Genomic DNA, 11,388 nt, shown 5'->3' on the forward strand with positions numbered 1-11,388 from the left:
GGGGCGGGAAGAAAAGAGGCAGGCTGTGCGGGCGGTCCTGGATTCTGCAGACACCCGAAGAAACTTTAGCCCATTCCTCTCTGGCTTCCCAGCCTCCCCGAGGGCACTCCTATCCAAGGGGTCCCCAAACTGTGCCACCTCCAGGGGCTGCGCGTCGACTTTGGCTGGGTTTGAAAGTACAGCTCACACTCAGCAAACAGATCGCTTCTCTTTCCTGACCTTTCCTTGTACGTTGCTTCTAGCAGCGCTTTACATTTTGCAAAGCCCTCTCCAAGAAATTCATTTTGTTTCCCAAGGCATGCAAGATGCATGAATCCCCAACTCCGTATGCCTCTAGGTAATTGCACCACCCAGGCATCCTCTTCCAAAGCAATGTCCTCAGGCAGCGGGCTCCGTGTCCCCTCACTTGGGCTCCCTGGCTGGTGGTGCAGGGTCCTTGAGTTTTCAGAGCTCAGCTTCTCGATCCACTTTCCTCAGGAACCAACTCACTTTCCCCTGCTACAGCTCTGTCCACCAGAAGTCACATAAGTGCCGTTTGTCAGGCCAAGGCACTGGGCCCAGTTGGTGACATTCGGAGTTGGTGCCCAGCGCTGCTGTGAACATCTGGCTGTGGAGGTCAGGGTGGCTCTTGCTGGAGTCCACAAGACCTTGGGCTACTCCAGGGCAGTGTGGATCATCGGAATGGAATTTGGAGTAGAAATATGAAAGACAGCAATTCATTCAGCAGACAAATATTTATGGAGTACCCACTCCGTGCCAGACATTGTTCTAAGGCAGGGAAGCAGGGGCAATCAAGACAGACAAGGCTTTTCTCTATGGAGGGTCATTTAGTAAGTCAGACGGATGATAAACAAAGATGCAAATAAAAATATCAGCTTCTGATACGTGCAGTGGAGAAAAATCATCAACAACAAAATGCTACTGTGTTCATTTTCTTAGTATGTGCCAAAAAATGATCTTATTGAATCCGCAAGACAATCCTAGGAATTATGTCCTATACCTATCACCCCCATCTTACACATGAAGAAAGTGAGGCACAGAGAGGCTAGGGTAGTTGCTGAAGGTCACACAGCCAGGAAGTTACAGAGCCAGGGCTGGAACTCAGGATAGCCCGAAACCACAGCTCTCGTTCATATTCAGTAAAACCCCGCAGTTAACCCCCAGCAGTGTTCACATCCCTGGCACATATCAACGTGGCACCCAGTGGAATGATTGAAATGTGCCTCTGCCCACAATAGGAGTGGCATAATTTTCCACATGCAAAATGGCAGGTGTGTTAACCTTTTGCAACATCATCAGGGCTGGAGGAGGACTTCAGACTGGGCTGGGACATGGGGAGAGCCTCTGTCCCCAGGCTGTTTTCTACTGGGCAACTCCCCTCCAGAGTTCAGCTCTGCTGACACATGCCTAAGCGATTAGCTGGCCCCGAGCCTGAGCATGGCATAACTCACCAGGGTGGGCCTGAACAGCTCCCAGGAACCACCAAACGCGTGGAGGAAAGAACTGATTGCCTGTTTGCCTTTTTCTGCCATTATCAGCACCAGTGACTTTCCTAAGGATCAGTTGATATAAGCATCTTGCCGGAAAGGCTACAGCCTAATAAATGGAATGTCTCTTCCTGTCTCTAGGCCTAAGTTTGCCTGTCTGTAAAATGAGGGAGAGTGGGTTGAAGTGCACTTTTCAAATTGTCTTTCCTGGCTCCACAGAGCTTTCATAGGGGGATGCTGAAGTTAATGGGGAGCTGATGATTAGGAGAGAGTGGCTGTGGACAAAAATATTAGAAACCCAATAATGTCTCTGAGGATACTTAGGCTTTGAGGGGGGATCCTAGTGCCTAAAGGGACCAGGCTGATAATATGAAATAATTCAGTGCTGAGTAGGGACTGTGGCTAACTAAGCCCACGTTTCATCCAAGGGGGCGGTCATTTCTCAGCTCCAGTCCCCTGGGGCCACTTGTGGCCAGACCCTCTGAGTTTTTGGTAAAACTTGAACATATGGCTTTTTATGTGAAATGTTCCAATTTTAAAAAGTTGGTCATGAACTCAAATTCTTCTAAAACAGTGTGAGGCAGACAAAGCATATCTGTGGGTTACATTTGGCCCTAGGCCAGCAATTTGGAACTCTGTTCTAGAAGGCTGGCAATGAATTCTTCTGTCCTTCCTTGCAATTTAATGAGCATTAGGATTGTGGTTAGATGACTGAAAGAAGCATCAGTCACCAAGTTTACACACTTTGGGAGGCTGAGGTAGGTGGATCATTTGAGGTCAGGAGTTCGAGACCAGCCTTGACAGTATAGTGAAACACCGTCTCTACTAAAAATACAAAAATTAGCTGGGCATGGTGACGAGCACCTGTAATTCCAGCTACTCCAGCAGCTGAGGCATGAGAATTGCTCAAGCCCGGGAGGCAGAGGTTGCAGTGAGCCGAGATCGTGTCACTGCACTCCAGCCAGGACAACAGAGTAGACTCCGTCTAAAAAAAAAACAAAAATAGGGCCGGGCGCGGTGGCTCACGCCTGTAATCCCAGCACTTTGGGAGGCCGAGGCGGGTGGATCATGAGGTCAAGAGATGGAGACCATCCTGGTCAACATGGTGAAACCCCGTCTCTACTAAAACTACAAAAAATTAGCTGGGCATGGTGGCACATGCCTGTAATCCCAGCTACTCAGGAGGTTGAGGCAGGAGAATTGCCTGAACCCAGGAGGTGGAGGTTGCGGTGAGCCGAGATGGCGCCATTGCACTCCAGCCTGGGCAACAAGAGCGAAACTCCGTCTCAAAAAAAACCAAAACAACAACAACAACAAAAAAAACAAAAATAAAAATAAAATAAAGAAGTGTTGATGATGTTTGCCTGCAAATCTAGACCTCCCTGGATATTCTGGGGGTTTTATACAAAGTAGGGAACCATGGGTACAAAGTGTGGGTGAATGCTCTTTGACAGTGTCCACGGTTTTATCCCAGTGTCCTGCGGTGTTATCAGCAGACACTGGTATTCTTTTGGGCAAATGTTTGTCAAGATCCTGCTGGGTGTCAGGCACTGTGTGAGAAGCTGGGGACACAGCTGTGAATCAGCTAGACTTAGTCCCTGTCCTCATGGAGCTCCCAGTCTAGAGAAAGACACAGACGAGAACAGAGAAGTCATTTAAGGAGGACAATTTCAAAGAGTGGCGATTTTGTGAGAAAATTAGAAAGGGTCATGTAACCACATAGGAGGACTCTGAGGATTTGACGTCTGAGTCAAGATCTGAAGGATGGAAAAGAGAAAGTCGTGGGAAGGATAGCATAGGGGAAGAACATTCCCAACAGGGACCAGCAAGTACAAAGGCCCGGGGGCAGGAACGATCGTCCAGTTTTAGAGGAATGGGAAAAAGGCCAGAGTGGCTGGAGTGCAGTATGAAGGGTGGGAAGAGTGTCAAGTGGGGGTTGGAGGCCAGGGGTGGCTCACGCCTGTAATCCTAGCACTTTGGGAGGCTGAGGCAGATGGATCAAGAAGTCAGGAGATCGAGACTGTCAGGGCCAACATGGTGAAACCCTGTCTCTACTAAAAATACAAAAATTAGCTGGGCGTGGTGGTGCGTGCCTGTAGTCCCAGCTACTTGGGAGGATCAGTCAGGAGAATCGGTTGAACCTGGGAAGCAGAGGTTGTAGTAAGTTGATATCACGCCACTGCACTTTACCCTGGGACAGAGCGAGATTCTGTCAAAAAAAAAAAAAAAAGAAGAAGAAGTGGGGGTTGGAAGGAAGGCCGGGTGTGGTGGCTCACGCCTGTAATCCTAGCACTTTGGGAGGCTGAGGCAGGCAGATCAATTGAGGCCAAGAGTTCAAGACTATCCTGGTCAACACGGTGAAACCCCATGTCTACCGAAAATAAGAAAATTAGTCTGGAGTGATGGCGAGCAATTGTAATCCTAACCTACTTGAGAGAGGCTGAGGCAGAAGAATCACTTGAACTCAGGAGGTGGAGACTGCAGTGAGCCGAGGTTNAAAAAAAAAAAAAGAAAGAAGAAGAAGAAGGTAGGTGTTGGAGAAGATCACTCAGGATCTTTTTATTTTTTGAGACAGAGTTTTGCTCTTGTTGCCCAGGCTGGAGTGCAATGGAACCATCCTGGCTCACTTCAGCCTCTGCCTCACCAGTTCAAGCGATTCTTCTGCCTCAGCCTCCCAAGAGGCTGAGATTACAGGCGCCCACCACCACACCCTGCGTAATTTTTGTATTTTTAGTAGAGACAGGGTTTCATCATGTTGGCCAGGCTAATCTCAAACTCCTGACCTCAGGTGATCTGTCCACCTCGGCCTCCCAAAGTACTGGGATTATAGGCATGAGCCACTGCTCCTGGTAGACTCAGGGTCTTATAAACCAAAAGAAGACACTCAGATTTTATTCTAAGCTTAATGGGAAGTCACTGCAGAGTTTTAGTTAGAGGATTAACATGATCTAATTTCACTTTTTTTTTTTTTTTAGAGACAAGGTCTTGCTCTATTGCCCAGGCTGGAGTACAGTGGTGCCATCATGGCTCACTGCAACCTCGACCTCCCAGGCTCAAGTTATTCTCTCACCTCAGCCTTCCAAGTAACTGGGACTACAGGTGCACACCACCACACCCAGCTAATTTTTAAATTTTTTGTGGAGAAAGGGGTCTTGCTATGTTGCCCAGGCTGGTCTTGAGATCCTGGGCTGAAGTGATCTGCCCATCTCCTCCTCCCAAGGTGCTGGGATTACAGGCATGAGCCACTGTGCCCAGACTGATTTCACATATTTTTTAAATTTTTCAGACAGAGTCTTGCTCTGTTGCCCAGGCTAGAATGCAGTGACATGATCTCAGCTCACTACAACCTCTGCCTCCCGGGTTCAAGTGATTCTCCTGCCTCAGCCTCCCTAGTAGCTTGGATTACAGGAGTGCATCACCACACCCAGCTAATTTTTTGTATTTTTAGTAGAGATGGGTTTCACCTTATTGGCCAGGCTGGTCTAGAACTCCTGATCTCAGGTGATCCACCCGCTTCTGCATCCCGAAGAACTGGGATTATAGGCGTGAGCCACCACGCCTGGCCTCATGTTTTTTTAAAATAAGCCTTTTATTTTGTAATAGTTTTAGGTTTACTGAAATGTAGCAAAGATGGTACAAAGAGTTCCCATATGCCTTTAGGTTTCCCTATATGTTAACATCAACAGCCAAGGCATTGCTTGTAATTATTTCCTAACACCTAAATCGTAAAGAAATGGTGGATCAGGCTGGGTGTGGTGGCTCATGCCTGTAATTCCAGTACTTTGGGAAGCTGAGATGGGTGAATCGCTTGATCCCAGTTTGAGCCCAGCCTGGGCAACATGGCAAAACCCCGTCTCTCAGAAAATACAAAAAATTAGCCGGACTCAGTGGTGTGTGCCTGTAAGTCTCAGCTACTTGGGAGGCTGAGGCAGAAGAATTGCTTGAGCCCCGGAGGTTGAGGCTGCAGTGAGCTGTGATTGCACTATTGCATTCCAGCTTGGGTGACAGAGTGAGACCCTGTCCCTTCCACAAAAAAGAAATGATCACAAAATATCACATCACATATAATTACCAAGAGAGCATCTTCTGCTAAATAAGGTCTGATTGTGTGTGTGTGTGTGTGTGTGTGTGTGTGTTTTAGGAGATCAGGTGTGTGTGTGTGTGTGTGTGTGTGTGTGTGTTTTGAGACGGAGTTTCACTCTTGTCGCCCAGGCTAGGGTGCAATGGCATGATCTTGGTTCACTGCAACCTTCGCCTCTGGGGTTCAAGTAATTCTCCTGCCTCAGCCTCCCGAGTAGCTGGGATTACAGGCATGCGCCACCATGCCCAGCTAATTTTGTATTTTTAGTAGAGACGGGGTTTCTCCATGTTGGTCAGGCTAGTCTTGAACTCCCGACCTCAGGTGATCTGCCTGCCTCGACCTCACAAAGTGCTGGGATTACAGGCTTAAGCCACTGCGCCCGGTCAACATCAGGTCTTACTATGGTGTCCAGGCTGGACATGAACCCTTGGGCTCAAGTGATCCTCCTGCCTCTACCTCCCAAGTAACTGGGACTACAGGTACACACCCCCATGCTTAGCTCTGATTGCATTTTTTAAAAGATCTCTTTAGTTTCTGTGAGGAGAAAGGACTGTAGGTGGGCAGGAGAGGAAACTATGAGACTAGAGAGCGGGCTATTGAAAAATGTGGCAGTAGCTAGGCAGGGTGGCTCACGCCTGTAATCCCAGTACTTTGGGAGGGTGAAGTGAGTGGATCACTTGAGGTCAAGAGTTGAGACCAGTCTGGCCAATGTGGCAAAACCTCATCTCTACTAATAATACAAAAATTAGCCAGGCATTGTGTTGGGCACCTATAATCCCAGCTACTCCAGGGCTGAGGCAGGAGAATCGCTTGAACCCAGGAAACGGAGGTTGCAGTGAGCCAAGATCATGCCACTGCACTCCAGCTTGAGTGACAGAGTGAAATTGTGTATTTAAAAAAAAAACAAAAAAAACCACAAAATATGGCTTTACTGCTGAGTCTCAGTTTTCTTACCTGCAAAATGGGGACATTATTACCTATCTCAGAATGTGGTTGTGACAATGTACCTTCCAAAGTACTTAGGGTGCTAAGAGGAATAGTAATGACAATGACAGTGATACTAGCTGGCATTTATTGAGTGTTTTCTGTGTGCCAGTCTCTATGCTCATGGCCTTTCATGCATGCTTATTTTATTTTATTTTTAAATGAAGTCACTTAGTCACCCAGGCTGGAATGCAGTGGCATGATCTCGGCTCACTGCACCCTCTGCCTCCCAGGTTAAGCGATTCTCCTGCCTCAGCCTCCTGAGCAGGGGTAGCTGGGATGACAGGCATGCACCACCATGCCTGGCTAATTTTTTTGTATTTTTAGCAGAGACAGGGTTTCTTCATGTTGGGCAGGCTGGTTTTGAACTCCTGACCTCAGGCGATCCACCTGCCTTGGCCTCCCAAAATGCTGGGATTATAGGCGTGAGCCACTGTGCCTGGCCTAATTTATTTTATTTTTGTAGAGACAGAGTCTCACTATGTTGCCCAGGCTGATGCTGAATTTTTGGGTTCAAGTGATCCTCCAATCTCAGCCTCCCCAAATGCTGATATTACAGGTGTGAGCCACTGTGACCTGCCTGCATGCTCATTTTAATCTTCACACTATTTTAGGAGTTAGGTTTCACCAAGGGAAATAAATTTATAACCCAGGTAAGGAGGGCCAGAGCGAAGATTTGAACCCAAGGAATCTGACGTCATACTTCTTCCTCCAAACATAGAAGCTGTGTTCTTGGGGATCAGGGGGAGCAGACTCTTTGGGATACTCCCAGGAGCCTTCTTGGAGGAGGGGGATTTAGGTGTGCTGTTTAAAACCTCTTGAATCAGCCTTGGCCTTCACAGAGGCTTCATTGTCATTGGGCGTGCCTTTCTTTGGGAAGGCCCCAAATATACTTTCATCCGGACTTATCCGACAGAGAAACTAGGATGATTATCGCCTTGCTAAATGTTTCTTAGCATCACAAAATGACACTCTGTGGTTGGGAAAGAAACAAGCTGCCCCAGCATCTGGAGGGTGGATCACACCGCCATTTGGAATGAAGTCTGGCGAAGGGAGGCTCGCTTTAGAGCAGGGATTGCTGACCTGAGCACTATTGATGTTTTGGGCCAGATCCTTCTCTGCTGTGCGGGGGCTGTCCTGTGCACTACATGGTGTTAGCAGCAACCCTGATTTCTACTCACTGGGTATCAGTAGCATGCCCTCTTCTCTAGTCATGACAATAAAAGATGTCTCCTGGCCAGTGTGGTGGCTCACACCTGTAATCCCAGCATTTGGGGCGGCCAAGGTGAGAGGATTGCTTTGAGCCCAGGAGTTTGAGACCAGCCTGGACAATGTAGTGAGACCCCATTCCTTAAAAAACATGTCTCGGCTGGGTGCCTGTAATCCCAGCACTTTGGGAGGTTGAGGTGGGTGGATCACCTGGGGTCAGGAGTTCGAGACCAGCCTGGCCAACATGGTGAAACCCCATCTGCACTAAAAATACAAAAAAATTAGCCAGGTGTGGTGGCAGGCACCCGTAGTCCCAGCTACTCAGAAGGCTGAGGCAGGAGAATCACTTGAACCCGGGAGGCAGAGGTTGCAGTGAGCCGAGATGGCGCCACTATACTCTAGCCTGGGCAACAGAGCAAGATTCTATCTCAAAAAGAAAAAAAAAGAAAAAGAAAAAGAAAAAAAATTTAATGAACTATTTAGAACTCGGAGCAAAGTATAGATTGGTAATGGAAAAAAATGTAATGAACTATTTAAAGCTTAGAGCAAAGTACTTGCATATAGATACCTCTGTTCACACTTAGAGATTCCAAATGTTAACATTTGGCCATGTTTGACTTAGTTTTTTTTTTTTTTTTTAGGTAAGAAAGGAAATGAAGTATTATGGTTGTTTTTTTTTTTTTTTTTTTTTTTTTTTTTTTTTTTTTTTTTTTTTTTTTTTTTTTTTTTTTTGAGACGGACTCTTGGTCTGTCGCCCAGGCTGGAGTGCAATGGTGCGATCTTGGCTCACTGCAACCTCTGCCACCCAGGTTCAAGCGATTCTCCTGCCCCAGTCTCCCGAGTAGTTGGGATTACAGGAACCCACCACACCCGGCTATTTTTTGTATTTTTAGTAGAGTCAGGGTTTCGCCATGTTGATCAGGCTGGTCTCAAACTCCTGGCCTCAAGTGATCCACCCGCCTTGGCCTCCCAAAGTGCTGGGATTACAGGCGTGAGCCACCACGCCCGGCTGACTCTCTTCGAATTCCTAATCCATCAGGTTCATTTCCCCTTTCCTCCCCCAGAGGTAGCAACCAGGCAGCCTAAGATTGTTGTGTAGGTGATGATGTTTTCACTAGGTTACAACATCTAATAAACAAACTAACAGCCAACAGGGAAGAAAACCAACAGCCTTAACCCTCAGGGGCAGGTGGAATGAATTTTCATAAAGCCAGATTTATTTCGTTTAAAAGACCAGCTTTGATTCTGAGAGCAGGACATTCTGACTTTATTTATATTAAAATGCCCTTCCAAGTAAGAAGAGTGGTAATCGTGACAGATAGCTATTTTTTAAATGTCCCATTTGGCAAAAGGAAAAAATCCAATCATAGGATGATGGAGAAAGAACTTGCAGCATGTTTAGGCAGTGAGGAAAAGGAAAGAAACCGAGCTGCGTGTATCAACACGGATCCATCTCGAAGCTAATATCAACGGAGCAAAAGCCAGCTGGGGGAAGCATTTGGGCTGGGTGATGCTACCTACATAAAAGTTTAAAATGGCAAAACAATATCACATAGTTAGGGCAGGGTTTTTCAAACTTTTGGGGGCCGCAATGTACTTTAAGAAAGATATTTTAGGCGGGGAGCGGTGGCTCAAGCCTGTAACCCCAGCACTTTGGGAGGCCAGATCATGTAGGGTCAGGAGTTTGTTACCAGTCTGGCCAATATGGTGAAACTCTGTCTCTACTAAACATACAAAAAAGTAGCTGGCACACATCTGTAATCCCAGCTACTCAGGAGGCCGAGACAGGAGAATCTCTGGAAACTGGGAGCAGGTTGCAGTGAGCCAAGATCCCAGCCACTGCACTCTAGCCTGGGCGACAAAGCTAGATTCTCTTTAAAAAAAATTTTTTTTAGGCTGGGCATGGTGGCTCATGCTTGTATTCCCAGCACTTTGGGAGGCCGAGACGGGAGAATGACTTGAGGCCAGGAGTTTGAGACCAGCCTGGTCACCATAGTGAGATCCCATCTCTATTTTTATAAAAATAATATGGGCCAGGCCTGGTGGCTCATGCCTGTAATCCCAGCACTTTGAGAGGCTGAGGTGGGCAGATCACTTGAGGTCAGGAGTTTGAGACCAGCCTGGCCAACATGGTAAAACCCTATCTCTACTAAAAAGACATAAATTAGCCGGGTGTGGGGGCGGGCGCCTGTAATCCCAGCTGCCCAGGAGGCTGAGGCAGGAGAATCAAAACAAAACAAAACAAAACAAAACAAATACCTGTTTGGAGCCTGGGCAACATAGTGAAACCCTGTCTCTACACACACAAAAAAGAAGTTGGCTAAAATGGTGGCCCACACCTATAGTCCTAACCACTCAGGAGGCTGAGGCAGGAGGCCTTGAGCCCAGGAGGTGAAGGCTGCAGTGAGCTGTGATCGTGCCACTGCATTCTAGCATGGGCAACTGAGACCCTATCTCAAAAAAAAATACATATATATATGTCCATCCATTCACCTGTTGGCAGGCATTTGGGTTATTTCCAGTGTTTGTATCATGTATCATTTTAATGCCTGAGATAGTTTATCAAAGAGTAAATATGTATTTGAGATGGCTTCCAAAAAGAAAAGAAACACGTAGAGTCCTAACTACACAAAAGCAAAGGGAAAGGAAAACACAAAAAACAAACAAACAAAATAAATACATCCTGTTACAACCCCCCACCCACCACATTATTCTGGCAACTTTCCTGGTGTCCAGTCCTCAAGTCAAGGCTTCCTTGCCAGCACAAAACTACTGAATGCTGTTCACAGCGGAAGCTGATGATTGGCCACTGGGCAGGGAAACCAGTGGTCCCCAGAGACCATGTAGGTTTCTGCACTGACCCGGCCTTTTCTCCTAGGAAATATTGATCAAAATAAATGGGCTGTTGGCTCAACTTCGAAAGCTGTCTTTAGATTTCAGATTTGTGTGGCCTGGAACATCCAGCCCTCCGGGTTCCCTTGCTGGGCATCTGAGCCCCACATTGATGGTTTCTGGAATAAGTGCTTTCCACCATCCCTTCCATCTGTCCACACACTGGCCAGCCCCCAACACTGCAAGGAAGGTCCATCCAGATTTTAGGGCCCTTCAGAGCCAAGAACAGGCTACCAGGGCCTGTTCAGGGCAAATTGTCATTTCTGCTTATGTATGTTCAAACCTCATTGTCATCATCATTATCTTCTCTTTTTTTTTTTTTTTTTTTTAGAACGAGTTTCACTCTGTTGCCTTGGCTGGAGTGCAGTGGCACGATCTCAGCTCACTGCAACCTCTGCCTCCCGGGTTCAAGCGATTGAGCTCAGCCTCCCAAGCAGCTGGGATTATAGGCGCCTCCCACTACCCCCGGCTAATTTTTGTATTTTTAGTAGATAACGGGGCTTCATCGTGTTGGCCAGGCTGGTCTTGGACTCTGACCTCGTGATCCCGCAACTTGGCCTACCAAAGTGCTGGGATTGTAGGCGTGAGCTACCGCACCAGCCCTTCTTCTTGTTAAAGGCAGGGTCTCTCTGTATTGCCCAGGCTGTAATGTAGTGGTGTGATCTTGGTTCACTGCAGCCCCAACCTCCCAGGCTGAAGTGATTCTCCCACCTCAGCCTCCTAAATAGCTGGGAC

This window comes from Cebus imitator, unplaced genomic scaffold (genome assembly GCF_001604975.1).
Source record: "Cebus imitator isolate Cc_AM_T3 unplaced genomic scaffold, Cebus_imitator-1.0 Scaffold8, whole genome shotgun sequence".
Classification (NCBI taxonomy): Eukaryota; Metazoa; Chordata; class Mammalia; order Primates; family Cebidae; genus Cebus; species Cebus imitator.